Source organism: Microtus ochrogaster, unplaced genomic scaffold (assembly GCF_000317375.1).
Source record: "Microtus ochrogaster isolate Prairie Vole_2 unplaced genomic scaffold, MicOch1.0 UNK75, whole genome shotgun sequence".
Lineage (NCBI taxonomy): Eukaryota > Metazoa > Chordata > Mammalia > Rodentia > Cricetidae > Microtus > Microtus ochrogaster.
Genome location: NW_004949173.1, coordinates 1,103,005 through 1,129,308, shown reverse-complemented (window position 1 = coordinate 1,129,308; position 26,304 = coordinate 1,103,005). Strand labels below are relative to the sequence as shown.

The window sequence follows — 26,304 nt, the reverse complement described above, 5'->3', positions numbered from 1 at the left end:
AAAATATGAAGTCAAATATGCTACTTGTTGCGGTGGTAAGACTTGCTGTGTTTCCTGGACCTGTTTATTATTCCTATTGGCTCATGTTACACACTGTATCTTATTTTAGAATGTGTGGGCCATGAATGTGCTGTGACAGTAATGCAGCTCTGACATTGTAATGCCAAATTAGCTACAGACACCACACAAATGAATAAAGGCACGATGTTCGCGTAAATCTTTTATTTATATGAACAGGTGTCAGCATGGCTTGCCAACTCCTGCTCAGGAGCACACCCTCTAAGCTGAAAAGCAGCTGTGCTTTGATAGGCATTCTAGTGTCTGCAAGGCCAGCTGCTTCTAGACACTGTGGTGAGTGATATGAGCATCTTCTATATCCATGCGATTACTCTTAAGCTGAGGACAATGTGAAATGGGTCCTATTGTGGTTAGCCCTCAGATAGGTACTAGCTGAAATGAATACTTCTTCTAAAAGAAGTTGATTCTCATTTCAGCAAGAAAAATAATTAATGAAAAATTTAAACTGTCAGCTTGGCCCTTCAGCCACAAGAGTATACATGACAGTCTTTGTAACTGGGAGTCAAGGTTTCTGAGTCCACGCACAGAGTTCATCTCTGTGACATGCACACTTAGTACCTCTTCTGTGGCAAATGCACTTTGGTGGATATTAATGTAACAGGCATCCACAATTAGCATTCAGTCCCATTTCCTTTCATATGATACCATCCAATATTTCTTTTTCCCCAGCAGACCTTTAAAGAAGTAGAGGTGTGTCCTCCTCTAGATTGCCACACTCGTATAACCCAGCCTTTACCTGCCTCTTTCAAGATTAGTCTCTTAGGAATTGCAGGTGACAGTATTCAAATGGAGAGGATATTTTGACCTGACTTTTCTGAATGGGCTAAACACATCAGGGCAAACAGTGGTCCAGGACAGCAAAGGCAGTGGAGCAGTGGGCCGTGTGACATAATGGGAGTCCAGCTTTTCTAGGCACAGCTGACAAAAAGCAACCAGCACAATTCCAATTTCATTAAGATAAGAACCCAACTGGCCATTGGCCAACAAAGATGAGGACGCTTAAGAGGGGTGCATTGTTTGAGGAAAGAGAGGCCCAGTGTTAGATAAAATGTTCAATTGAGAAGCATCTTGGGATTCCAGCTGCTAATTCCACAGGGTAGCAGTGAAGGTGGTGGTGGGGGGATGGGAAAGCCGGTTCCACGCCTCACTTGCTAACAAGAGCTAAATGCAAAGGCTGAATTGTAATCACAAACACTGGAACCAGGCTTACTTGTAACTCGCTTGTCTGCACAGTCTTGGTGAAGTCATGATAAACAATGGCCCTGGAGCTCTCCACGATCTGAAAGGCCCTTTAAAGCACCCAAATGTTTCTTTCAATGCACTAAATTTGCTTCTTTTGTTTAAATCTTTTTACAATAATAGTCTAAAATCCCAGGAATAGAAATGCTTTTTGTGCGGTGTCTGCGGCTGTTCTCTGTATCCCGTCTTTATTGCCATACTAACACAAGCATCAAAACCCCATGAGCCAGTTTGCTGCTCCCCCTTGCCCACAGGGGACGCCACTGCACCCTCCAGGGCCAGTGTATTGCACTGTCGTCAAGCTGTTCCTCTGAGTTGCTTTATTCTTTCTCTGTCAGATGTATGCCCACCCGTGAAATGTCCATGTTAATAGCCTAGCCTCACAAAGCATGGTAAATAAGCCCCTGCCTGGATTTGCATCATTTATCCCTCCCTTCCTTAGAAAGCTGATTACCCAGAGCAATCTACCTGACTATTAGCAAATGTATACAAAATACCAAAACACCACTCCTGCTGTTGAGCACCAGCCCCTCTATGTTACAGAGACCAGAGGTGCTTTTCCTTGGTAAAGCAATCCACCAGCTTTATAATTCCTCTTTCATATACATTTTGTCCCGCATGCTTTGTGCTTACCGCATACAGCTCTCTAAAGTCTGTGGATGAAAGGCACAAACAAAAAGCTGCAATTCTTCCTGTTGCCCCCACTGTAGCTTTCTTACAATCGACTTTACCGGAGCAAGCATACAACTATATATTTTCCCAATCACCAGGTAAAATACAAGACACTCTTTTCTGCTCATAAGATAAACATATATCAGATTTTATAAGCTAAACAAATATTATCTTTGTTGTTATTTTTCTATTGTGCTTCTGTAGTTGGTCATGTGGGTAACACAAATAGTAGTCCCACCATGATTGTTTGGGGTCTGACAATTGTAAATAAAAGAGAAACTCCTTCAGTTCCCTTTTCTCTCTTGCAAAGAAGCAGTTGACTGAAAGGACTCAGAGACAGGATGTAAGTGGATCTTCATGATGAAAGCAGCAAAGGCCCTTTCTTGAAACACATTAAGAAGATGAAAGAGAGGGTTGCTTCAACCACAGCCACCATGTGGCACCGGGGAGCTTTATGTGCAGAAGCTGAGCCACCCATAGAGAAACTAGAGGCCAGCAACAGAAGCAGTTTGTCAAGAGAAATAGCTGTCTAAATTAATTATGTATTTGCATTTCAAAATTTCATGTAAAAAAATCAATCACATTGATTGATTGACAGAATAGAGGAACTGACCTTTGGAGCTTCCTTGAATATGGTTGGGAAAGACTCACAAAGTGGAGAAGACTTTAGTAGTATATATGTGTAATTAAGACTGGACAAGTGTTCATCAGGGACACTAAAGCCAATGATCTTTGTCGGAGTGGAAAACATCTCAGATATATTCTTGATTGCTCCTCTTCCAACTCTGATTCTATAAACTTTTTTTGGTCTACAGCAGACACATGCCACTTTCTTCCAATTCTTCCATCTTTGACAAATCTCAGTTAGGTCTTTCTAAGCAACAATGATTTTTCTCCTCTCTACTCTAATCTTTGTATCGAAACTCAGTTCTCACCCAAAATATGATAAGTAAAATTGTGTCCCCCTCCTGCTTAACCTCATTCTGGTCTACACAGAGTTTGAAAGATTTGTCTCTCCTCTTTCTTTACAGACTTCTCTGTTTCTCCCAAATTCCATCACCAGAGTCTCTTGCTAGAGTTTTACCACCTACCTAGATCTGCCTCCTATTTCACAAAGCTGGTCAAGTTCTGTTTCATTCCAAGTGTTTCTGCTCTTATCCCTTCTTCAACACCCCATCTCTCATCTTACACTCCTGATGGTTAGCGTTGTCTTGTCTCTGAGGTCACCATCTTCAAGACAACTCTCACAGACATGTCACCTCTTATTGTGGTTTCTTTTACTGTTTTATTAATAAATAAAGCTTTGGAGTCAGGCATTAGGGTACTAAACCTAAAATAACCACATAACAACAGAGAAAATGAGTAGTTGATCCTCCTCTCCACCTTCCCAAATCAAAATTGGTATACAAATCTTTACAAACCCCTCTTTATTCCTCTCTATGTCTATCTATCTTTATCTGGGTCTGTCAGAAAAATCTGTGGTTTACTCTGGCAAGCTGAATATGAACTCTACTATCTGAATCAAGATTTAATACCATTAATAGTCTTGAAGTGACAATCCAAACAAATCTCCCACAGAATTTTTCACTTTTTTTCTAAATAAAAGGGAAGCATCTTAACTCTAACAAAAATAAAACAGTATACAATAAGAACAGGTATCAAGTAAGAATTACATTCACAATGTCCAGTCCATTTGTACTTGAAAAATTTTGAGGAAATACTCAAGATAACCCATTATCTATTCTTTCTTGGTGAGGCCAAAGTTTTGTAACTATTTTACTTTCACCATAACTGAGGAAAACTGAACTATATCTATCTAGTCTTCAGCCCAATCAGAGACCTGAGATGGACTAACTAACACCCTTCTTACTACAAATTGTCATGCCAGTGTAGTGGAAATAAATCCACATAAAACCTGAGAGGGCTTGGAAAAAAATTCTAGACACTAAAAAGCAAGGTTTAGCTCCATGTTTTTTTCCAAATGGGCATTGCTCACTGGTGTCATGCTGCGGCTCCTTTAAGAGAAGTTTTCCTGATTCAGCAGTAGTGAAAGAAAAAAAAGCTGTGCCATTTTGAAATGCTGGCTTTCTGGGCCTTGCTGCTGGCATAACCTCTGGCTCTTACAGGAGGCCAAGCATTCAAATGGGGTTTGTAAGCCATGTGTTACAGACTGCTTAATGGCTCTACATAGGCCCGCTGCATACTTGGAACTGGGGCAGTGTGCACAGCTCAGAGGCAGTGAACAGACCTTCTCTGCCATGTCGGACTGGGTGGAACAAGCAGGAAGGCTGTATATACCCTAGTAATGGTGCAGCTTAGGTTTTTAAGAAGTGTTTAGCATTTTAAGAAGTGCTCTTGAGCAGTAAAGAATTACAGATACACAATAGGACAGATTCAGACATACAACAGCCCTGAGTCACAGTGTTGGATAAATGTTTGTAGGCTTGGGAGAGAGAAGGAAAAGAGTATAGAGAGTTATAAGAAGAAATAGTTTTAAAAACAAAACAAAGTCTTTAAAGAGACAGAGTAAAAATAAATAAGACACAAAAGATGGAACATACACAGAGAGTCTGGATTATGTATATTATTGTTTTTTATTATTATTTGACTGTGAAGGAGCTAAGTACAGAGAGACATTTTATTATATGGGCTGCTAAGATAAACCAGCATATATGTTCTAAAGGTATCATGACTTCCAAATTTGTATCTAAGGATATGTTGCTTTGGAAAAGAGGTCTTCTTTTGTTTCCACAGAGGATGAGAACCTTTGGATTGCTTCCAGACTAATGTAGTTTGATGGACCAAGTTTTACGGTGAATTCAATCATACTTTCAAGGAAGAGTTAATACCAATATTCCTCAAATTATCCCACAAAATAGAAACAGAAGGATCATTGCCCAGTTCAACTTACAAGGCCAAGAAAACAAGACCCTTTAAATCAACAAGCTCTACAAACAGATGAACTCATAGAGACTGAAGCAGAATGCACAAGGCCTATACAGGTTTGAAATAGATGGGGTTCTAGAACTAAAAGTAGTGAACATATGACCCCCTCATCCCTAGCTCTGAAGCCATCATCATCGATAACCGTTTGCAAATTAAATTTTTATTTCCTCCAAGAGAGCCTCACTGGGGAAACAAACTACTACTCTTAAGGTTAGGCTGCATGCCTAGCAGCAGATGACCAACAGAAAATGAACTCAACGATGAGAACTTTAGAGGTTCCTTGACTCATAATGTTGAATCAGGGCTTTTATTTATCTCAAAGGTTTTAATTTTTTTGAATTTTAATGTTTTTCAATTTTATTCATATGTATTTCTTCCTCGTCTCTTTTTACACTACAGGTCCTTTCCATGCACATTGTCTCTTCCAGTTTAGTGTGTTTATGGGATCCTGAGTTTGCAAACAAGTGGTTCCCTGTTTCTAGTGCGTTCTCTTGGGCTCTTTTCCTTCTGCCTATTCTGTCCTATTCCAATGTGTTAGTCTTCATTTTACTTTATTACATTATGTTTTGTTATGACCATCCCTTAGAAGCCTGTTCTCTTTCTCATGAGAGACAGAATGGTGGTAGATTTAGACTCGAGGAGAGTTGGGGAAGCCTGGAAGGGATAGAGTGAAGAGAAACTACAATCTGGATATAGTATGTGAGAGAAAAGTCATTTTCAATAAAAGAAGACATTTTCAAACACTTTTTAGAAAATAAATAAATGTACAAAAAAATATTGCTGCAAACTCATAATCCTTTGGTAATCAGATGGTTTTCTTGAAAGCTGTCCTCCATTTTATGATTGGATTTTATATTTTGTCTTCAAATGTCTGTGCATTTTCAAACACTTCATCACATTTTGGTAATGGCACATGTTTAATTCTACTTTTGTTTCTTCTTTATCTTTTTCTTTTTCCTGATATGACTAAAATGTTTCTTCAGTTCCTCCTTTGCTAGCACACCTCAGTGACCTTACATATTTTTCTTCACTTCTTTTCATTAACATTTTTTCATTTTTATTTTACGTGTATGAGTGTTTGCCTGCATGCATGTATGTATACCATGTGCATGTCACGCCCAGCATCCAGAAGTGGGGGTTGAAACCTCTGGAACTGGAATAACAGATGGTTGTGAGTCATCATTTAGATGCTGGTAACTGAATCCTGGTCCTCCGCAACAGCAGCAGATGCTCTTAACCACTGAGCCATCTCTGTAGATCCACTTTTCCTCTTCTTCATAGAGCATGTTGGCAAATATTCCTCCATCCATCTTGCTGTGTGGATGACTTTGTTCACTTCTCCATCAATTCCTAATAAGTCATTAGATTCACTAATGATTTCACTCCATCCATTCTTCCAGCAGGCATTCACCGTTTCTGGTTTTAATTCATCCATTGCACCTTGATAAATGGTATTGTATTAGCAATAGTGAAGGATTTCCAGTACTGTGCTATTCCATATTAGGAATGGCATCAGTTGTGAAACTGATGCAATCAAATGCCAGGGATATATTTGAGACTTTGACAAGCCAACAAGGCCCTAAACAATGAGGTTGTGTTTGGAAGTAAAGATACGATGTCAGTATTTTCACTTCCATAGCAACAGATTTAGGATAGCCAGGTGTCTTGTCAATTATTAATGGGCCTTTGAATTCCAACCTTTCCTCCTCCAAGTAGTTCCTCACTTCTGGGATAGAGTTTTGATAGAGCTATTTCATGAACAAGATGACTGTTAGCCATGCTTCCTGGTTAATTTGCCAGAACAGGGGGCAGATAATTTTTGTTTTAAAGGATGGATGTACAGTGTCCCTGCATACATCACCTAGCTTCATGTTATCCCCATATCATTGCCATATAGCACCAAAGTTCATCTGCATTTTTTTTGTACTTTTGTGAGCATGATTCCTTTGGATTATCTTCTACCAGTTACACCTGGTTTATTGTAATTGAGATTGGTATATTTTCTTTGAATAGCATCTTTTCTCCCTTAACAATGTACTTTGTGCCACCAGATCTGTGACCACAGTTTCCAAATTGTCAGATGTGATATCTTTAGAAATTTTTATTTCCTGTCGAAACTCATTTCTGCATCTGTAGTCATCCGTTGTTTGGTGTCACTGATTCTGGGGAAGCCTTAGATGAAAATTTTGTATAATTCCAGTGATGCCTGGTGCTACATATTGCCATTAATTGAAACTTTTCAATTTTTTCTTTCTTGTACAAACTTGAGGAAATCTCATCTTAACCTGAGTACTTATCACACTCACTGTGTCTGTAACTTTTGTGATGTGAGGTGTGATGGAAAAACTAGTTTAAATTTTTTTCTTACACCTTTACACAAAGTAGATTCACTCTTGAATTTTAGCAACCTTAGTGTATGTTTTTTTCCTCTTTCCTTATGCAATTGAAAAAAAATCAATGAAGTGCTTTAAAATTTTTGGCTTTTTGTTTTGCATATCTGAATTGTTACCATCTGAAGCTTTGGATTCATCAGTAAGCATACAATCCAAATTTCTCAAGTCATGAGGTAGTTCAATAATCTTGCTGAAAACTAAGAAGTGACTAGCAAAAGTATCATGCATGGATATGTTGAACGAATAAATGGTATACATTCTGAACAGGATAAGGTAAGAAGGGCATTATGAACTTTTAAAGCACTTCTTAAAACGGTGTGCAATTTGAATTATATTTTTATTTAACATAAACAATAATGACAATCATATGCACATTTAATACAGTGTAGTACAAAGACCATTGTACAATTTATTATTCCATATGCAGTACATGATCCTTATAAAACTATGATTCAGTTTCTCCCCTTCTTGTAGTTTATACTGTTATTGACTTACATTTCTCTTTTACAGTTTAGAATCTTACCATAGAATTGATATTATAATTCCTTTAAGAAATTGCATGTTCTCACGTATATGTGAGATGAGATTTTGTACTCATTACTTATTGTTACTGTGACAAAATGCCTGTTAAATCTACGTAAGGAAGGAAGGGCTTATTTGAGCTCATGGTTTGAAGGGATATAGCCTATCATAGTGGGAACATTTGGCACCAGAAGCATGAGGCGACTGGTCACACTGCTTCTGCACTTGGAAGGAAAGAATAAGGATCGCTGCTGCTCACTTCACTTGTAGCATCTTACTGCACCCAGGATCACAGCCCATGGTATGTTGCTGCCTATATCTAGTGTGGCTCTTTCCTACTCAACTAAACCTCAGCAGAAACATCCTCACAAACAGGCCCAGGGGGTGTGCTTCTGGTGATAGTGAATCCAGTCAAGTTCACAGAGATGATTAATCATCCCAGACCTTCCTGCATTTATCCCGTGTCAGAGCTGTTCCTAGTGTTTGTTCATTCTTTGTTTCGACTCAGATCTTCATCTGGTATCATTTTGTTCTTCTCCATTGGCTTCCTTTAAATTCTTTCATGTGATGGCTGCACTAACACTTTCAACTACTGTCTGCAGGGAAAAAAAAAGAGTATTCTGTCTTCATATTTGAGTGATGTTGTATAGAATGTAGAATTGAATGGCAGCTTTTTTTCTTTCAATATCTCAAAGATCTTCTCCTATTATATCATTGATATGTATGATTGTGAGTTTAGTGAAGCCTGGCAAATTTTCTGCCATTGTTTCTTCAAATATGTTCCTCTACCAAGAACTCAATTTATATGTATATTAGGTCTCTCACAGCTTTTCCACAGTTCACTAATGATTTTTAGATTGTATTGTTGTTTTAGTTCCTGAATTTAATTTGGGGAAGTTTCTATTAGTCTATTATTACATTCACTGATGCTCTCTTCTGCAATGATGAGCTTATCGTTAAGCCATATGTGTGTGTTCTATATATGCTCCATATGTATACATAAAATCATTTTAGCTCAAAATTTTTGATTTGAGAAATTTTCCTGTCTTCTCAGTCTACACTATATATTTCAAGTATCAAAGGTAACATTAAAACAACTGATTTTAATTTATTCTCTGTTTGTTTTCGTATCTGTGTCAGTTCTGGGTTGACTTGATACTTGTTTCTTCATTCTAAGTCTAAACCTTTCAGCCCTCTTAATTATACTCAGTGTCTTATTGTGAGCCAAATGGCTTACAGTCAAAAAGAATCAAAGTGGCAACAGATAAGGCCCATGGAGACCATCCATCCTCTCTGAGTGACTTCCCACAGTGCTCTCCCATGGACCTCGCCAGGCAGTTGTTCTCTGAGCCTCTTTCAAAAGATCACTAATCCTATCTGAGAGAGATCTGCTGTCATTGACCTAACCACCTCCACAATGGCCCTACCTCATCATGCCATCTCTTTAGGGATTCAAACGACATATGTGTTGGCAGGGGATCAAGGATGTGAACATTCAGACCACAGCATTTAGTCGTCTTCCATTGAGGGTTATACACTATGTACTGGACCTTCCTAATTTGACATTGGGATTATACACCATGTTCTGGACCTTCCTAAGTGACAGCTGTTTTTATTTATCAATGAATTTCTCCAGCTTTGTGTTGAGATGTAATCTTGCTACTGGGTAACAGTTAAACCTTTTAAGGGTCTTGCTTCTAAGATTTGTTAAGCATCACCTTCTGTGTAATTCATGAGTAATGATTTTGCATTATCAAAGTTACTGTTTTCTAAAGAATGCTTCATGAAACATGAGGCTATAGACTTGTGTGAAGACTAAATTGCGACCTTTATTTCTTTCAGCTAGTTATGGCTGACTAATAGCTTTCTATAAAGGAACAGATTGTATATATATAGGCAAGCCTCTGCAGACCTCTGGATCTTCCCCTTTCCATCTTATCTGGTGCTGCATCCTATGAACACTACTTCCTCCTTCCTGTCTTCTCACCACTTTCTCTTTGCCTCCTAGAGGCCATCTGGCTTTGTCTTGATTCTCCTTTCTTAGTTAATAGCATAGGCATATTTTCTGAACACTAATATGAACTAATCACGCACCACCTCATTTTGGTTCAGTGTCTTGAAAATAATTATTTCATCTATCTTATTCATTTTAGTTGCATTATGTGGGAAGTCCTGTTGACAGTTGTTTTAGAGGTGTTTAGTATGCTTTATCTTTATTCTTATGTTAATGTTGAGTTTGGGTTAGAGCTAGTTTAAGCCAGCAGGAGAGGTGAGGAAAGTACGGAAAGCAAGTGGCAGAAGCTGGGACAGGAACATGCCAGCTGCCAGGAGTTGACACATGAAGGAAGGTGTGAGAAGAGAAAATTAAGTATAAAAATTAACTTTCCTTATTTTTATTCACTTGAAATTTGTAAGCAATGTAATTAAATTTGATTTTTTTTTGTCCAATACATTCATTTTGGTTTGTTTTGGCTATCATACCTTACATAAACTTAACCACTGGCTTCTATACTGTTTAAAATGTCTACCATGCATTTTTGAAAGTCTATCCTTGCCCATCTGTTTTTCCTTATATTTGAAATGTGATTCTACTTTGACCTTAGCAATGTCTTCACATCCTTTTCTATTTAGCAGAAAGGCATTTTCCCATGATATCTTCCACTTCTTCCCTCTCACTAAACCTATTTCTATTTCTTCGAAGTTCCCATAGTTCTTTGTGTATGCATCAAATCCTCTACATACGGATTTGGCATCCCTCTATCTGGGATGTTCCTTCCCCAGACTGGGAATATACGAGGGCAGGAAACACAGCACAGTCACTTTTGATTGAGCTTAACTGTGCCGAGCACTGTATCTCCTTGTTCTCTTGTGCACTGATAGAATCCTGTTTGTTATCCACATGGCCTATACCTCACTTCCCTCTACATGTTCAATTCTTCAAACATCTAGAATTTTCCACTGTTATCCTTACATACATGTTTAATTCTTCAAACATCTAGAATTATCCACTGTTATTCTCACATAGAGTTATTGAAGAAACGAGCCACCAATTTGGCATTGCCAGAGCTGTGTGTTTTGTACCATAGTTCCAAACATCATACTCTATCTTTGAGCTAGAAAATCAAATTTTCAGGAGTACTCCCAGGAATACATAGTCTTAAATAGTCATCAGAGTAAAATTAGATATTCCTACTTACTTGGGGTAAAACTGGAACTTGCTGAAATTTTTTAGAATAATTCAGTTCCTAAGTCAAATTGGTTTTACAATAAACCAAGATAGTGAAAGAAGCAAAGATTTGGATGCATATGTGATAATTAATATCCATACTTCTATTTCTATCTAGAAAGGTGGGTAGAGTTATTAAATGTGTATATTTATTGAAGGAATAAAGAGCTGAGTGGTTGGAATGTCTAGCATTTGAAGAGACTATCCTACTGAGTATTAAAGATGAAATATGCATGGTCACCTGCCTTTTATTTATCTTTCTACTTATTTATTTATTTACTTAGTTGTTTATTATTTGTTTGTTTGTTCTTCCTTTGCCATTTTCTAGGAATCACATCCCATAATTCGGCTGTAATAGAATGTGACTGCTCGGGAAGTGTTCACAGAGTTGGCCTTCATTTGCATGCTGCTGCCATTTCAGCCCAGGGCACTCTCTCCTTCTTCCTGGTTCTCTTGCCTCCCTCCCTGCAGCCTCCCCAGAAGAGCACTGATGAGATGTGACAATGGAAAACACAAGGGCATTTCCTGGAAATTTACCAACATCCAGAAGGAAAGCTCCAAGGAAAAGGAACAATAGAAAAAGCAGAATTGTGGAGGGAAGAAAGTTTCTAAGGCTATCATTTGCAAATGTCAGCTTCATTCTCCGAGAACTCTAGAGACTGTTAAGCAAACCTGTTTCTAATGAATACAACAAGAACTGTTTGAATCCTCTAGACTTGAACCAGTCACATTTAACAGATCACCCAGTCTATCTTCCATTATCCTCAGAGGCAGTGTGGGCCTCATAGCCTCTTTTCAATTTCAGCTTCAAATGACCCAAGCTAGAGGCTGTCTTGGGCTTCAGTGCAATTCAGCGGAAACAATGTCAGAGGGTTCACATAGTTTCCTTACTATTTTATATAATTGCTGTGTACTTTAACCACCCTGTTCTCTTAGCACGAGGGGTTTCAGCAGCCAATTAGTCTTCATTATTTATCGATGGGATTAGGTAGGCAGCACTGAAATGCATGAAGCTAAGAGAGATGTGCCCTCTACCCCAGCATGCATCTCTGCTTTTCCACTGGTGAAACATCTCTTTCATTTCTGCACCTATGAAAATGAGATGGAATTTCCTTTTACTATATTGCTGAAAAATTAAAAGGAAAGGATCCATTTGGAAAGTATAAAGTCATGCAAGCCCTAAGTTAATAGGATTACAGGGCATCGTGGTCTCCAAGCAGGTGAGGTTAACTTTTTCTTGCATCTTTATGGTTTTTGTGGAGTTGCCTTCTTCATAACAGCATATTCTGCTCTTCAGCATCACTTGACCGAGCATGCTCATCATCATGTCTTCTGTTGACTGCTTCCATTCACAACTCATTCTTGTCATCCCAAATCCTCTCTTCTTTGCTATCTGATCTAGAGGGGTCCATTGAGCAAAAATATTTAATAGAGTACAGTGCTGATAAGATTCTTGTTCCAAGGTCATTACTTTGGTTGGACCCAGTTTACATACACTTCATCCACTTAGTTCCATTATGATCTTCCTCTAATGCAGAAATTCTGATCAAAACCAAAATATTTGTTTTTAATAAAGAAAGTACATTTTCATGGACCAGTAGCTAGTAGTTGTTTTTATGTTCTTGCTTTGTAAAACTAGTTACATTTATTAATGATAAATGCATGTGATCTTATAATGAACAGGTTTAGGGTGAATGATTTACCCAGATTCTATGTATTGATTCAGAAAAACAAATACACCAGACTTACCACTTAGTTTGGATTTCTTTAGAATCACATGAGTTTCTGTAGTCTTGCTGGTTGATCAGGACTTAACAGAATCAGATGTGATGTGGTTCATGTTTATCACATACAGGGAAAACATGTCATCAGTGGTCAGGGAGAAGGGAGAGGATACAGAGAGCGGGTAGGGAGAAGAATGCAAGCGAGAAGAAGGCAGGAGAGAAAGGATTGGAGTACAATGAAAAGAAGCCCTGAGGGTAGGCAGAACAGTCTGAAGATTGGGGTAGCTTGCTTGTATATTCATTGTATAACATTGACAGCAGTCAGACCTGTCTTCCTCTGTCCCCTTTTAACTTCCACAGGCAACACCTGAGTTGTGAAAAAAAGAACCAGGGACCAGATATTTCCAATTCAACAGCAAATGGTGAGAACGCAGGGAAGGACACAGGGAAGCAGGTTAAGGAAGGATACAAGGACAAAGCTAAGGGGAAGTCTAGTCTTGCTTTTACACTGCAGAAAACAAAACTACCAGTGCTCAGTTTTAAAGCATTCCCTGTTTCAATGTCTCTAATGAACCCTATAAATGGAACCAATTGTTATTTTCCTTGAGACATGGTTGCTATCACTTCTCAGTGTATTTATTTCACACAAGCCACATTCATCCACATTCAGACCAATTGTGCACATCAGTGAAGCAGGCAGAAGTAGCTAATTATCTATGGTAAGATGGGATGAATACAGCAGGGATGAAGCAACAATTGGTCCTATCTGTAAACTCATCTTTCCTTAATGGCTGACCGACCCTTGCTTCTTGCTGGTAAGGAATTATGAAAACAGGTCTCATTCTCTCACAACAGCATCAACCGAACTCTGGATGTCTGCTGGTTCAGGATTGAACCACTCTCTAAGAACCTCATCTCTGCTGTTGTTCTCTAAAGAATTATCTTCTTTTTTAGTTTTCTTTCTTTTTTAAAAGCTACTTTTTGTCTCTACCCTAGTTAGTCTTTTCCTCAAGTCTTCTCTCGGAGCCCTGTCACCAGGAACCCGGACTTTGGTAAATGTATGGGAGTAGTTTCTTTCTGATTAGTTCATAATGTTGTCTGCTACATCATTATGTATCACCTCTGTGAATGTCAGGAGGTACCTCAGCGTTCCTGGTCCAAATCCCTCACATGCATTCTTATAAAAAGCATAACAGATGTCATTGTTCTTGATTTCTCTTTTTTTTTTTGTTTCTTTTCTTTGTTTTTTGTTTTTGTTTTTGTTTTTGTTTTTAGAGACAGGGTTTCTCTGTAGCTACGGAGCCTGTCCTGGAACTAGCTCTTGTAGACCAGGCTGGCCACGAACTCACAAAGATCCGCCTGTCTCTGCCTCCCAAGTGCTGGGATTAAAGGCGTGCGCCACCACTGCCCGGCTCTTTATGGAATATATCAAAGTGTATATTTCCCCATCCAGCCACTCTCTGTGGGGGACACTTCACATCCATGCCACATCAGTACCATGTCACAGGACAGACCTCAGATTCCAAATCACCTGATTCTTCCTATAAAACTACAGCAGTTAATATGTAAGTCCAGCACCTTGGAAATGACTGAAAATTTTATGAAACAGTGTGCAGATCAAACTATTTTTGAGGTATTATCCTGGGGTGTGATATCTTGAAATTTGATGAAATCATGGAGTTAAATAAACACCCACACACACGTGTGTGTGCACATATATAAATCCTTAGTTCAAATCCCTCATGCATTCTTATGAAAAATGCCATTGGTCTTCATTTCTCTTTATGTGATACATCAAAGTGCACATTTCCATAAAATTCTACAAAGTGCTCTATCTCTTTTTTTATGTAGGAATTCATAATTTTCTTTTACCTGTATCAAGTAGGAGCAGTATACTCATGAGTGAGAATGAAGAAGTAGGAATACTGGAAACGGAAACACGTAATATGCCCTTCTAGCTTATGACGTGATACAGGAACAGAGTGTTTTTTCTTTGTTGTTTGTTTTATTTTAAAACAAACTTTTCTCATTCTACATACCAATCCCAGTTTCTACTCCATCCTCTCCTCCTGCTTCCCTCACCATCCCCCAGCCCCTCCTCAAAGAGGGTAAGGCTTCCCAAGGGGAGTCAACAGAAACAGAGAAAGAGTGTAATGTTGGGTTAGAAGGTGGGTGTGGGGAGATGGATGGGAGGAAGGAAAGGAGGGGAAACTGCAGTTAGGATATTAAAATACGAAAAAAGAAGAAGGGGAAGGAGAAGATAATTAGAAGTAGTATGGTTTACAAGCCAGATCACTGCATTCAAGACCCGCTTAGGTTTGGTTTCATGGTATCATATCTTTCCCAATGCCTAAGAGCAAGTTCTGGAGTCCATCAAAGTTTCCCTTGGCAAGCCAGTTTGTGGTAGGTATCAGCAGAGACAAATATACAACACTGTAGCAGCCTAAATGACAGAAATTATAATAATATATTCAGCTTTAATTGGGAAAGGGACTTACAGAACCCTGGGTTCCAGCAGAGAACAGGAAAGCAGAAGGGGCGGGGGAGAGCACGCCAGCAATATTTATTAGTAAAAAATATCCTCAGGCGACCCCACCCTACAAGCAAGGTGATTGGCTGGGGCTACCCCTACACAACACATTCTAAACCGTTTCAGTCTCTGCAAGTTTAATATGAGCTTTGATCATGTGGATTTAGAGGGCTTTGCTTTCTTGGTGTGCTCCATCCCCCCTTGCTCTTATATTCTTTCTGCCTACTCTTCTGCGAGGTTCCATGAGCCATGAGGTGGGGGGGGAGGGGGATTAATGAAGACATCCTATTAGGACTGAGTGTTCCAAGGTCTCTCATTCTCTGCATCATTTCTGGCTGTGGACCCCTGTGTTTGTTCCCATCTGCTACAGGAGGGAGCTTCTCTGATGATGGTTGAGGAAGAAACTGATCTATGAGTATAGCAGAATGTCCCTAGGAGTCACTATATTGCTGCATTTTTTAGAACAGTAGTATTTGGTTTTCCCCTAGGTCCCTGTGCTATCTAGTCTCAGATTTTTGGTCACCCAAGCAATGTCACATATGAATTCCATCTCCTGGAGTGGGCCTTAAGTCAAATCAGACACTGGTTGTTTACTTCTGTAAGCTCTGCTACTTTTTTCTTTTCAATTCAATTTTAAGGTAAAAGTAACATCTTATTGACTGTGGTTTTGCTGAGCCCAATACTGTGCCTAATAAATATTGTACAATTGATTGATTGCATAGGATAGATATTGTTGTAAAAATCAATATACAAAGAAAATATTGTTGTCGAATAATTTTTTTGTACACTCTAAAGAATTTCCACTCAGACTGATTTAATAAAAAGCTGATTGACTGGAAGCCAGGCAGGAAGAATAGGGAAAGCCAAACTGAGAATTCTGGGAGGAAGAAGAGAAGAGTTAGAAGTGACACCAGCCATCCTCCGAGGAAGCAGGACATGTAGAAAATGAGGTAACAAGTCATAAGCCACGTGGCAAAACATAGATAAGAAATATGGATTAATTTAAATGTAAGAGTTAGCTAGTAACAAGCCTGAGCTATTGGTCAAGCATTTACAATTAATAGTAAGTTTCTGGGTGGTTATTCAAGGTCAGTTGCTGGTACAGGAAAATGCCATCTATAAGATACCTTTAATTATTGTGGAAGAAACTAGAATACCATTTCCTCAATATCAGTTAGGATTAAAGCATCATCAGGAAAAGTCTCTGTTTTGGGAAAGAATACAAGATCATGGGAGTGTGGCAAAGAAAACATACTAAAACAGAATCTGGTGAAGGAAACTGCTTGTGCAACAGCCCTGACACAATATTAAAGAAACATCTTAGTATAGCTTGGTATAGAGGTAAAGAGGATGGTAGGTAATGGGAGAAGAGGAGGAGCAGAACAAGAAAAAGCTAAGACACAGAAAAGCCAATTGGGGTGAATCAATGATTTGTGTTTACAAAATAAAAACAAAAGCAAAAGATATCTAGAGTACCTAGGTGCTCCAACCAAGAAAAGTATGATATTTTGCAGAAAATCACAACAGATTAAGAAGCAGGGAACAATTGATCACAGGATTCCCAGACCCAATGAATACCTCTAAGGGCTCAGGCAACATCACAGAAGAGGATATAGGAAGATTGTAAAGGCTGGAGGACCAGGAAAACTGCTGGAGAGTATGTCTCGTAGAAACAACAGGGAAGCTTCATGCACGATACCTCACCAATATGGCTGCCTAAACAAGAGATGTACAAGGAAAGCACCAGTAGACATGCTCGCATTGAAGACGGAAAGCTCAGGATCTCTAACTCCAGACAAGACCTACCTGATGCTGAGAGAGGGGAAATTAGTCATCTCTGAAATCACATACAGACAAGCAATACTAAGTGGACTCCACAAGTTGTATTTATATATTTATTCATATCTAATAGTTTACATTAAAAAAGAAAAGAGTTTTGGAGTACAAGTTCATGCCAGCTGATAAAAATTGATTTTCCCATTCTTCCCAAACCTTAGAGATGACTTCACTGAGTAGCTTGAAATCATTTGTGATGGGAATGTTCATGAAATGGACAAATGGCCATGAAAAGGAATTTCTCTCACTCCTACCACCAAGCTTCCTCTCGGGAGGTTGTGAAAAATCTACCAACCCATCACTGTATCATGTGGAAAATTTTAGTTGTTTATCCTTCAAAATCACAGGTGGAACTCAGGGGTACTTGCAGCAGACAGGGAACCCACCTGAGATGCTCATAGCCAGGTTCTTGAGAAACCCAGCCATTGTCCCCTGATACCTGTCCTGTTGACTCTGCCCTCAGAGATGCTCAACACTCTTCAATGCATTGGGAATCATTGTTTATCAGCTTCTAGCAGCAGCAGTTGGCATAGTCCTGTGCTATCCAGATCTATGGCAAGTTGTAGGTCCATTACTGGGCCTGCCCCTCCCTATTGGGATGGCTAACCTTTTCAAGTTGATAGAATTTAGAATCACCATGAACCAACTTCTGGGCGAGCCTGTAAGGGAACTCATGATGAGGCTGAGAAATGAAGACTCATTCTAAACGTGCATAGCACCAATCCAAGGTCTGACATCCTGCACTGCACGAAAAGGAAAAAGTATACTGAACACAGCATTCATCTCTGTCTGCTTCCTGACTACAGACATGCCTGTGACCACCACCTCAAGCTCTTGTTGCTATGGTCCCCCTACTGTGACGGACTGTACTCTTGATCTCTGATCTGAAATAATCTCTTTTGTCCTAGCAACTCATAAAGTAAGTAACATACCCACTGAAAGCCAGTCTATGACTGCTCGGGTTTCAGGGTAATAACAGAGAGGCTGACAGCCCACCGCAAAGGAATTGCCTCTTTTCAGAAACTTATACTGGTCTATGAAATAACATCCCTTCATTTAAATGAAATCAATGTGGATATGGCTCATTAAACAAAATCCCATGTAAGAAAAGGTAAATTTGGTAACAAGTATTTATTATAATAAAGACTTCACCATAGGATAGTATTAAATAACTGGCTTCCTGAGTGCACTTACATAAAGTCTTTTTAAGAGCACTGCCATTATAGAAAGTGAGCTAATATTTAAGCTGAATGTACAATGACTCTTTAGGGGAAAGAGTGCTTAACTACTGAGAGTAATTGTGGACTTGCTTTAAATTTAGGAAGTCTCTGGTTTCTATGGTGCCACTGTAATAATTCCTCCATCCTAGCCTTTGGCTGGCTCATCAGAAAAAACACAACTGGAAGAGAAAATCGTGTCTTCAAGGAATGTAGGGACCGTGGATACCTTCAAGTCAGATTCCATTTCTTTGTCAACATAACTAGGGTATTATTTACGCATCCATTGAAAGGGTCACTGACACATTTGTAACTATTCAGCAAGTGCTAGGAAATATTGAAATTGGAATTCTATCAATATGCAGTCATTATAAATGTGAAGGTTGGCTAACTATGGTGATGTAAATCCTGTGGAGTTTTTAATTGAGCAGTTTTGTTCTGTTGCTCATGAAATTCGGCTAAGCATGTTTGTTTTATAGTGTTCTTTGAAATTTAGCCAGGTATTATAAAACAAGTGTAATTTTTTTTCCTTCCGCCTAAAAAGGCTTCTGTAGCAGGAAGGGACAGCAAATAAAATGAAAAAGGAGAAAAGATGAAAAATGTAAAGAAAACTTACGGTTATTTACAGTTAGCAATATTATGACACTTTTCAAGTTTAACCATCCCCAAAAACACACTTGGTAGTATTGATAAATACGTATTACAAATCTATAAATAAATTCCAAGAGCTTAAAGTGTCAAAATCCATACATTTTAACAATAACATTGGTCATAATAACTGACCTTTGAAACTATTTGATTCTGAAAGTCTGGTATCTGGGCAGATATTGTTGATATCCCCAAATTAGTAGCATATTCATTTTTAAAAAAATGACAAAGTAATATAAATACTTAAAATTAAGTAAAAGCAGACTGATTAATCAACCTGGAGGTATGCAAGGTTTGTACACAGTTGTTATTTTCAGTCTTTTAAATTATTTGTTATTCTCTTTTATGACTTACATGTATCTTTTTACAAAAAGAATACATCTTCACTGGAGATAGTGCAGGAAATACAAGGAGATGCACCCCATCTTTTAATCACTTTTCTCTTGATGTCTGACACAAAATGGGGCAGAACCAAGTGTTGTATTTTCCTTTCTTTAATTACACTTCTACGTTTAGAATTTTGTGACCATGTAAAAGAGTATGAGAAGGCTTTCCATAGCATGACAATTTATCCCAAATTATGTGACCACTAATTTTTGTTGTAAGTTGAAATAATTTCCAATTGTCTTTCACATTAAGTAATGTTGCTGTGACCACAATGTCTCGCATATCTTTAGCTCCACTTAAAAATATTTCCTTAAGAGAAATTCCTAACAACTAAATCACTGGATTAAGGCACCTGAGAGGTTTTGTAAGGTTTTTATGGACCAAATTGCTTTCCAAAATAATTGTACCAATTTGCAAACCCACCTGCAGAGGCCAAGACTGATTCCAGTTATAATAAGGTCTTTACATTGATGGAAACATATTCCACTTGTTATTATTTCCAAGGACTCTGCTCTTTCCTATGTAACACTTAACAAAATGTGAAGTAAGTATTTTTCTTATTTAACATAGACTTCACTTATTAACTCTAACCCTGCTTTTTTTTTTAAAAAGGAAAACATATTTTTCCACCATTATTATAACCATTAATACAGGTCTGGAGAGAAACTATTGTCTCTGCTAAGTGCACAGAGGAACTGGTTCCTGGGATGGTGTTTTGCCAAGTCGCAAGTAACATAAATACCTAGGCATAGATCTTTGAAAATTATTTATGGTGCCCCTTTTTAAAAATTCATACTAATACGAGGACAGTTTCCTGTAGTGTTCAATGTACTATCTGGTCCAGGTTCTGGAGAAGCGAGTGTGATTTCAATAGCTGAATTCATGCCTAGGGCACAAGGTGCTGTAGATTGCACAGGGTTCCACTACAGTCCCACAGTGGATCAAGGTGTTTGTGCCAGGAGTCTGAGATGTAGTCAGGTAGTTTATGCATGAATGGTAGTGTGTGCTTTGTCTTTAAAACGTAGTACAGGTCCTGGTTGCTCCTTGCAGAGCTGACCTCCTCAAAGTAGCTTGAAATGAATCATGAAATATCACATAAATATAAAAAGGGCTTTTGAAAATTAAGAAAAAAAAATGAACTCTTTACTGACTCTCACAGCACCTTCATGTGTAGATTCCTTAGCTGGTTGTCTGTGCATGATGACCTTAGCTGATGCATCTTGGTTGTGTTTCTATGAATCACTTTAACTGGGCATGGTAATGCAGCCACTTTTAGTTCTATGGCCCCATCAAGTTGCCAGACTTGGCTAGCTTCAGAAATAAGTGTGCCCAGCACATGGGGTATCACAGCACAACCTTAGTTTTCCTTACCGCAAAGCTGATTTTGAAGGGTGGAATGTGGATTACTGTCTTCCCAAAACTTGTTCCTTAGTTTTGTGTGACTTATTTTGGTCCCTTGTGGGATCTTTATGGCTGTGGGAATTTGGGTGTAGGCAGATGTGTGAAGCCTTCCCTTCCTCCTACACCCTCTTTGGGTTTTGCTCTGATGGCCATTCCCCCAGAGCTGAGTGACACGGGGGAAGCCTGCATTTCACCAAATCCTTGCTGCATCACACCACAAGGACTCTCTCCCAGACCCATTTACTTTCCTGAAAATAGGTTTCAGCCAGAATTAAATAGCTTCAGCCAGTTCTCCCTGCTCTCCAGATTCGTCTAACTTATGGAAAACTGTTATAAATCTTTCACTCCCACAAATGGGTGGCAGGCAGCAGACTTCCCCTGAAGTCCCACAGCAAGGAAGCCTGGCTCTCCCACTGCTCCCTGCGGGGCTTGGCACCAAGAAGACTTCACTCCTGGATCAAGCAGGGGAGCAGGCTTTCCTACTCATTCCATGTCTTCCTACAGGGACTCAGATTTCCTTTACTTAACCCCAGCAGGAAAATACATGAGACAGATCTCTTGGTTAAAGACAACAAAGAAATCAAAAGGCAGACAATTAAATCTACTAAAGTTATCCAAATATTTGGAACTGAGGTATAAAACATTGGGATAGAGATGTTGCCAAAAGAGAGAGGTAAAAAACTGGATGTCTATAATTTTAACAATAGAGGCCGATACAGGATCTCTTCACATTCAAGACCTTCAAGGCAACACAGAGAATCCAGGCTAGCCTGTGTTAAGTAACAAAGCCTGTATGGTATAGCAGGAGCTAGCATGACACACTTATTGGACATGTATTTAGTTGGGCCAGAGGATGTAAATGCCACATGTCAAGTGCTACAAAGAAGTAAATGATCCAGTAATCACACAGAGGACATTTGGGAAAACAAAACAAAAACAATCACAACAACAAGGTAGACATTATTACCTTTAGAAAGAAATGGTCAGTTAAGGGGCAAAGGTCAACTCAAAACTCAGACTCAAAGGGAAAAGAAGTTAGACACGATAAATAGACATAGTTGTCTAAAATTGCTTCATTCAATGCATGTCTAACCTCCACCCTCCTTGAGAGAGTATTTCTAGGGTGTGAATCTGGCTTTCTTTTTCAATATGCCCCCTTCACTAGGCCAGTTACCAGCCCATACAAACACCAGCATTTCTTCTTCAATTTCTCTAAGTCTGCAACATGATCCTCTAATGTTCTCATGCCTGACCCAAAATCAGGATCTTTCTGCTCCAGCCTCATGAGTGCTGAGATTACAGGTGTTTGTCACCATGATCACCCTCCTTCATGTACTGCCATAACATCTTGAGTGTCTATGAAGTCTGTCTTAGCCACTTTCATAATCTATGCTGTTTCAAGTATCCTCACATGCCAGTTTTCTTTTTAAATTATATTTCTTTCCTGAGTTAAGATCTGTACACAAGAAAGATAGGCTGTGTCCTGTGTTATGTCTAGACTACACTGTTTTGATGTGGGAGGTACTTCTGTCTATGTATTGCTTTTATTGGTTAATGAATAAAGAAACTGGCTTGGGCTGATGGGACAGAGTAGAGCTAGATGGGGAAAACTAAACTGAATGCTGGGAGAAAGAAGGCGGAGTTAGAGAGAAGCCATATAGCCCCACAGTAGACAGACCCTGGAACTTTACCCAGTAAGCCACAACCTCGTGGCAATACACAGATTAATAGAAATGGGTTAAATTAAGATGTAGAAATTAGCCAGTAAGAAGCTAGAACTAATGGGTAAGGCAGTGATTTAATTAATACAATTTCTGTGTGGTTATTTTGGTTCTGGGTAGCTGGAAATGGAATAAGCGGCCTCCTACAACATTGTTTTTTGCCTTAATATTTTTTTGAAATGAGTAGTATTTTAAATTTTGCCAAAGAAATACAGTACAAGAATTTAGATCAGAAAATATGACATTAAAGGTGTGTTTCACTAGAAGTGAAAAAACAGAACAAAAAATACAATTTTTTTTTGGATCTTCCTTATTCATCAAAAGCTGTGTATCTTTTTCCCAAGCATGAGCACCCAAGATCCAGCTCACTCTGTATCTCCTAGCTGGAAAGAGCAATTCCCTCCACCTCCACCTCTCTTCTCTCAGTTCCACTGTGTGGGTGCTAAAGACCCCGAGCTGACCAATGAACAGAGTTGTCCTTTAAGCCAGCAGCCTATGGACAGTGGCACCCAGGGCAGCCACAGAACTGGCATGATTTCCACTGTCTGAGAAAGAAGGAGCTGAAAGCAGACCCTTGCACAAATCTGAGTCAAATGTGGAGAGGGAGGAAGGGCCTGGGCCCAGGAAAAACGGCCTTTAAGTGTCTACTGAGTTTTTTAAGTGTCTGCTGAGCTCCATGGGATCTGAAGCACACATGACATATAAGCAAATCAGGGGAACTTTGGTGGCTGGCGATAAGAGTGGCAATAAACAGGTATATAAATCTGTGTGATGAGGTATAGGACAATGCTGGGAATTTCAGCTCTTCACATTGCTGCCAGTCCTACAGAGGTCAGCATAGTAAGAACCAAGACAGCCAGCCATTCCAGACTGCTGGACCTGGAGGATCACCAGGCCTTTTCCTAGGTCCCACATCAAGTGTCGGATCCCATTCCACATGTGGTACATGGGAGGGAAGACAAGCACAAACTTAGTTGTGTGAATGAATGCTGGCCCCAAACACAGGGACATCAGATAAGACTCAAAAGTTTCCAAGAAGCAGCAGTACCAACAGGTCCAAAAGAGAGATCCCTTCCTCTTAAGGCCATATGAGCGCCACAGTGGCAAACGGACATTGCCATGGGAAGAGATCAACTATTTATAGTGTTAGGGGAGAAACAGGGCACTTTGTTTTTTTTTATTTTTTTTTATTATTATTTTTTTGATTGTATTTTTTTATTGAGAAAGAAAAAAAATTTTCCACCTCCTCCCAGCCTCCCACTCCTCCCACCCTCCCCCCTCCCCCTCCCTCTCGAGTCTGAAGAGCAGTCAGGGTTCCCTGCCCTGTAGAAAGTCCGAAGTCCTCCCCCCTCCATCCTGGTCTAGGAAGGTGAACATCCAAACTGGCTAGGCTCCCACAAAGCCAGAACAAGAAGTAGGATCAAAACCCAGTGCCATTGTCCTTGGCTTCTCAGCAACCCTCATTGTCCGCCATATTCAGAGAGTCCGGGTTTATCCCCTGCTTTTCCAGTCACAATCCAGCTGGCCTTGGTGAGCTCCCAATAGATCAGCCCCACTGTCTCCGTGGGTGGGTGCACCCCTCTTGGTCCTGACTTCCTTGCTCATCTTCTCCCTCCTTCTGTTCCTCATTGGGACTTTGGGAGCTCAGTCCAGTGTTCCAGTGTGGGTCCATCGCCAGATGAAGGTTCTATGGTGATATGCAAAATATTCATCAGTATGGCTATAGGATAGGATCATTTCAGGTTCCCTATCTTCAGCTGTCCCAGGAACTAACTGGGGATGATTGGGATACAGGAAGGCTGGATAGGGGAGCAGGGAAGCACATATCTTAATTAAGGGAGCAATCGTAGGGTTGGGAAGAGACTTGGACCTAGAGGGGCTTCCAGGTGCCTAAGGAGAAACAGGGCACTTTGAACTCGCGTTTTTAATCTAGACTCACTCCATCTCTTCTTTGCCTGTGGTTCCCAGAGGAACAGCATTTGTGAGACAGTGCTGAGAATTAAGGTGGATTCGGAGGCCATGATGGCCAACATGTCACAGCAAGAGCACAGTCATCTTGAGTCATTTTGCCTTAATATTAAGCATGGCTCTGCTGTCTTTTTGCATTTCTTACAAGGCAAAGTCAATGGCACTGACCATACCACACAACTCCATTATGCTGTGACTAGTAACATAATTACACTTTTCCACATCAAGGCTTTGCCCATGCCCACATGGAAATCACACTCTGAATTCCCTTAGTAACTGTGATCCAGACATCATTTTCAATATAAAAATATTAAATATTTATCAAGTGTCAGGCATGAGATCCAAGGAACTAGGTTCCTGCAGGTTCTCTATGGCATTCTAATAAAGCAGTACAGATATAGCAACTTAAACCAGCACAAATTTATTACCTGAGAGTCCAGGAGATCAGAAGTCTAACTAGAATGTGCAGGGTCTATGATCAAGTTGTCTACAGTGCTGTGTTTCTTTGGGAGACTCTAGAAGAGAATCTATCTATGCCTTAGGTCTGTACCAAACCTGGAAGCTGAGTGTACTCCTGGATTTTGGAGTCCTCCCATCTTCAAAGCTCCCAGGGAAGAGTCATTCCTCACTCTGTCCTTGCTTCTCACGTCTTTATAATTTATAACTTTCTACATCATTCTCGTTTTGAGTCCCTGTGACTGAATTAGGCCAATTTGGATAATCTCAACTAATCTCCTTATTTGAAGATCAGATGTTACAAACCTATTTTTCTCAATGCAATGTACCTATTTATAGTTCTGAGGATTAACCTCTAGGTATCTTTGGGGAGCCATTATCCTGACTGCCTTATTGATGGAGACCATAATTAATAAATGACTCAATAATAAATTTTATTATCTCAAAGCAGTCTGCTAAGAGGGACACAGAAAAGAGCATGAGAGTCACACTGGACAGTGAGATCATATTATCCTGGTAAAGGGCCAGGTATTGCTCTAAAATTAGATGACACTGAAATTAGGGTCTTAAAATTACTGTACTTTCTCACCACGCTAATAAGATGAGATAATATTTGATGAAAGTAATTCTGAGTAAAGGAGACAGTAAGCAAAAATGCTTATGTGCATAAAACAGCAAGACAAGTTAATGCAAACTGAAAGAGTTTTAAATGCTATGAAAGACTGTATCATACTAAGATAGAAACTGAAAGAAGAAGAAAGTCAGAGAGAGGCCACTAGGGGAAAAGAGCCCCACTTTGCATGTAGAAGATCCTCGACCTCATCCTGAAAGCAGTAATTAACAGATAAAGGTATATTGAAGCAATAAGTGAGTATTTGAGTTTGAGAGACAATTGATCTAGTCAGGGACTGCTGGGAGCTAGTGGAGGGATTCAGCTTTGCTTACATCAAGAACTGATGAGACTGAACTGACAGAGTTGCAGAGATGATGGAGGAAGGCATCAGCTAAAACTTGGAGAGAAAGATTTGAGAACTGGAATGAAGAAGGGAGGCAAGCTTCGGGGTGACTCTCAGGATTGGCGTCACAGACAGACCAGATCAAAAAGTAGTCATAGGGAGACAAGTGTGTTTAGGGTTAAAGGTAAAAGATAGGCTCTGTTGGAGATGGGTTTATATTAAGATGGTTGCAAGAAATCCATGTGAAGGTTCCCGGGAGTGGCTAAAGCATGGTTAACTGTATTTGATTTAAGACAGGTGAGATGTACCTGTGATATGTAATAGTAATAGTGGTTGAGTATACAGAGAGAAGAGAAGAGAGGAGAGGAGAGGAGAGGAGAGGAG

At 39.5% G+C, this 26,304-nt stretch overlaps 1 pseudogene; it reads right to left on the bottom strand.

The window, feature by feature from the left end:
- Nucleotides 1-23,346: 23,346 nt before the first annotated feature.
- On the bottom strand, nt 23,347-24,595 carry LOC101998667 (annotated as a pseudogene).
- Between the last annotated feature and the right edge of the window lie 1,709 nt (nt 24,596-26,304).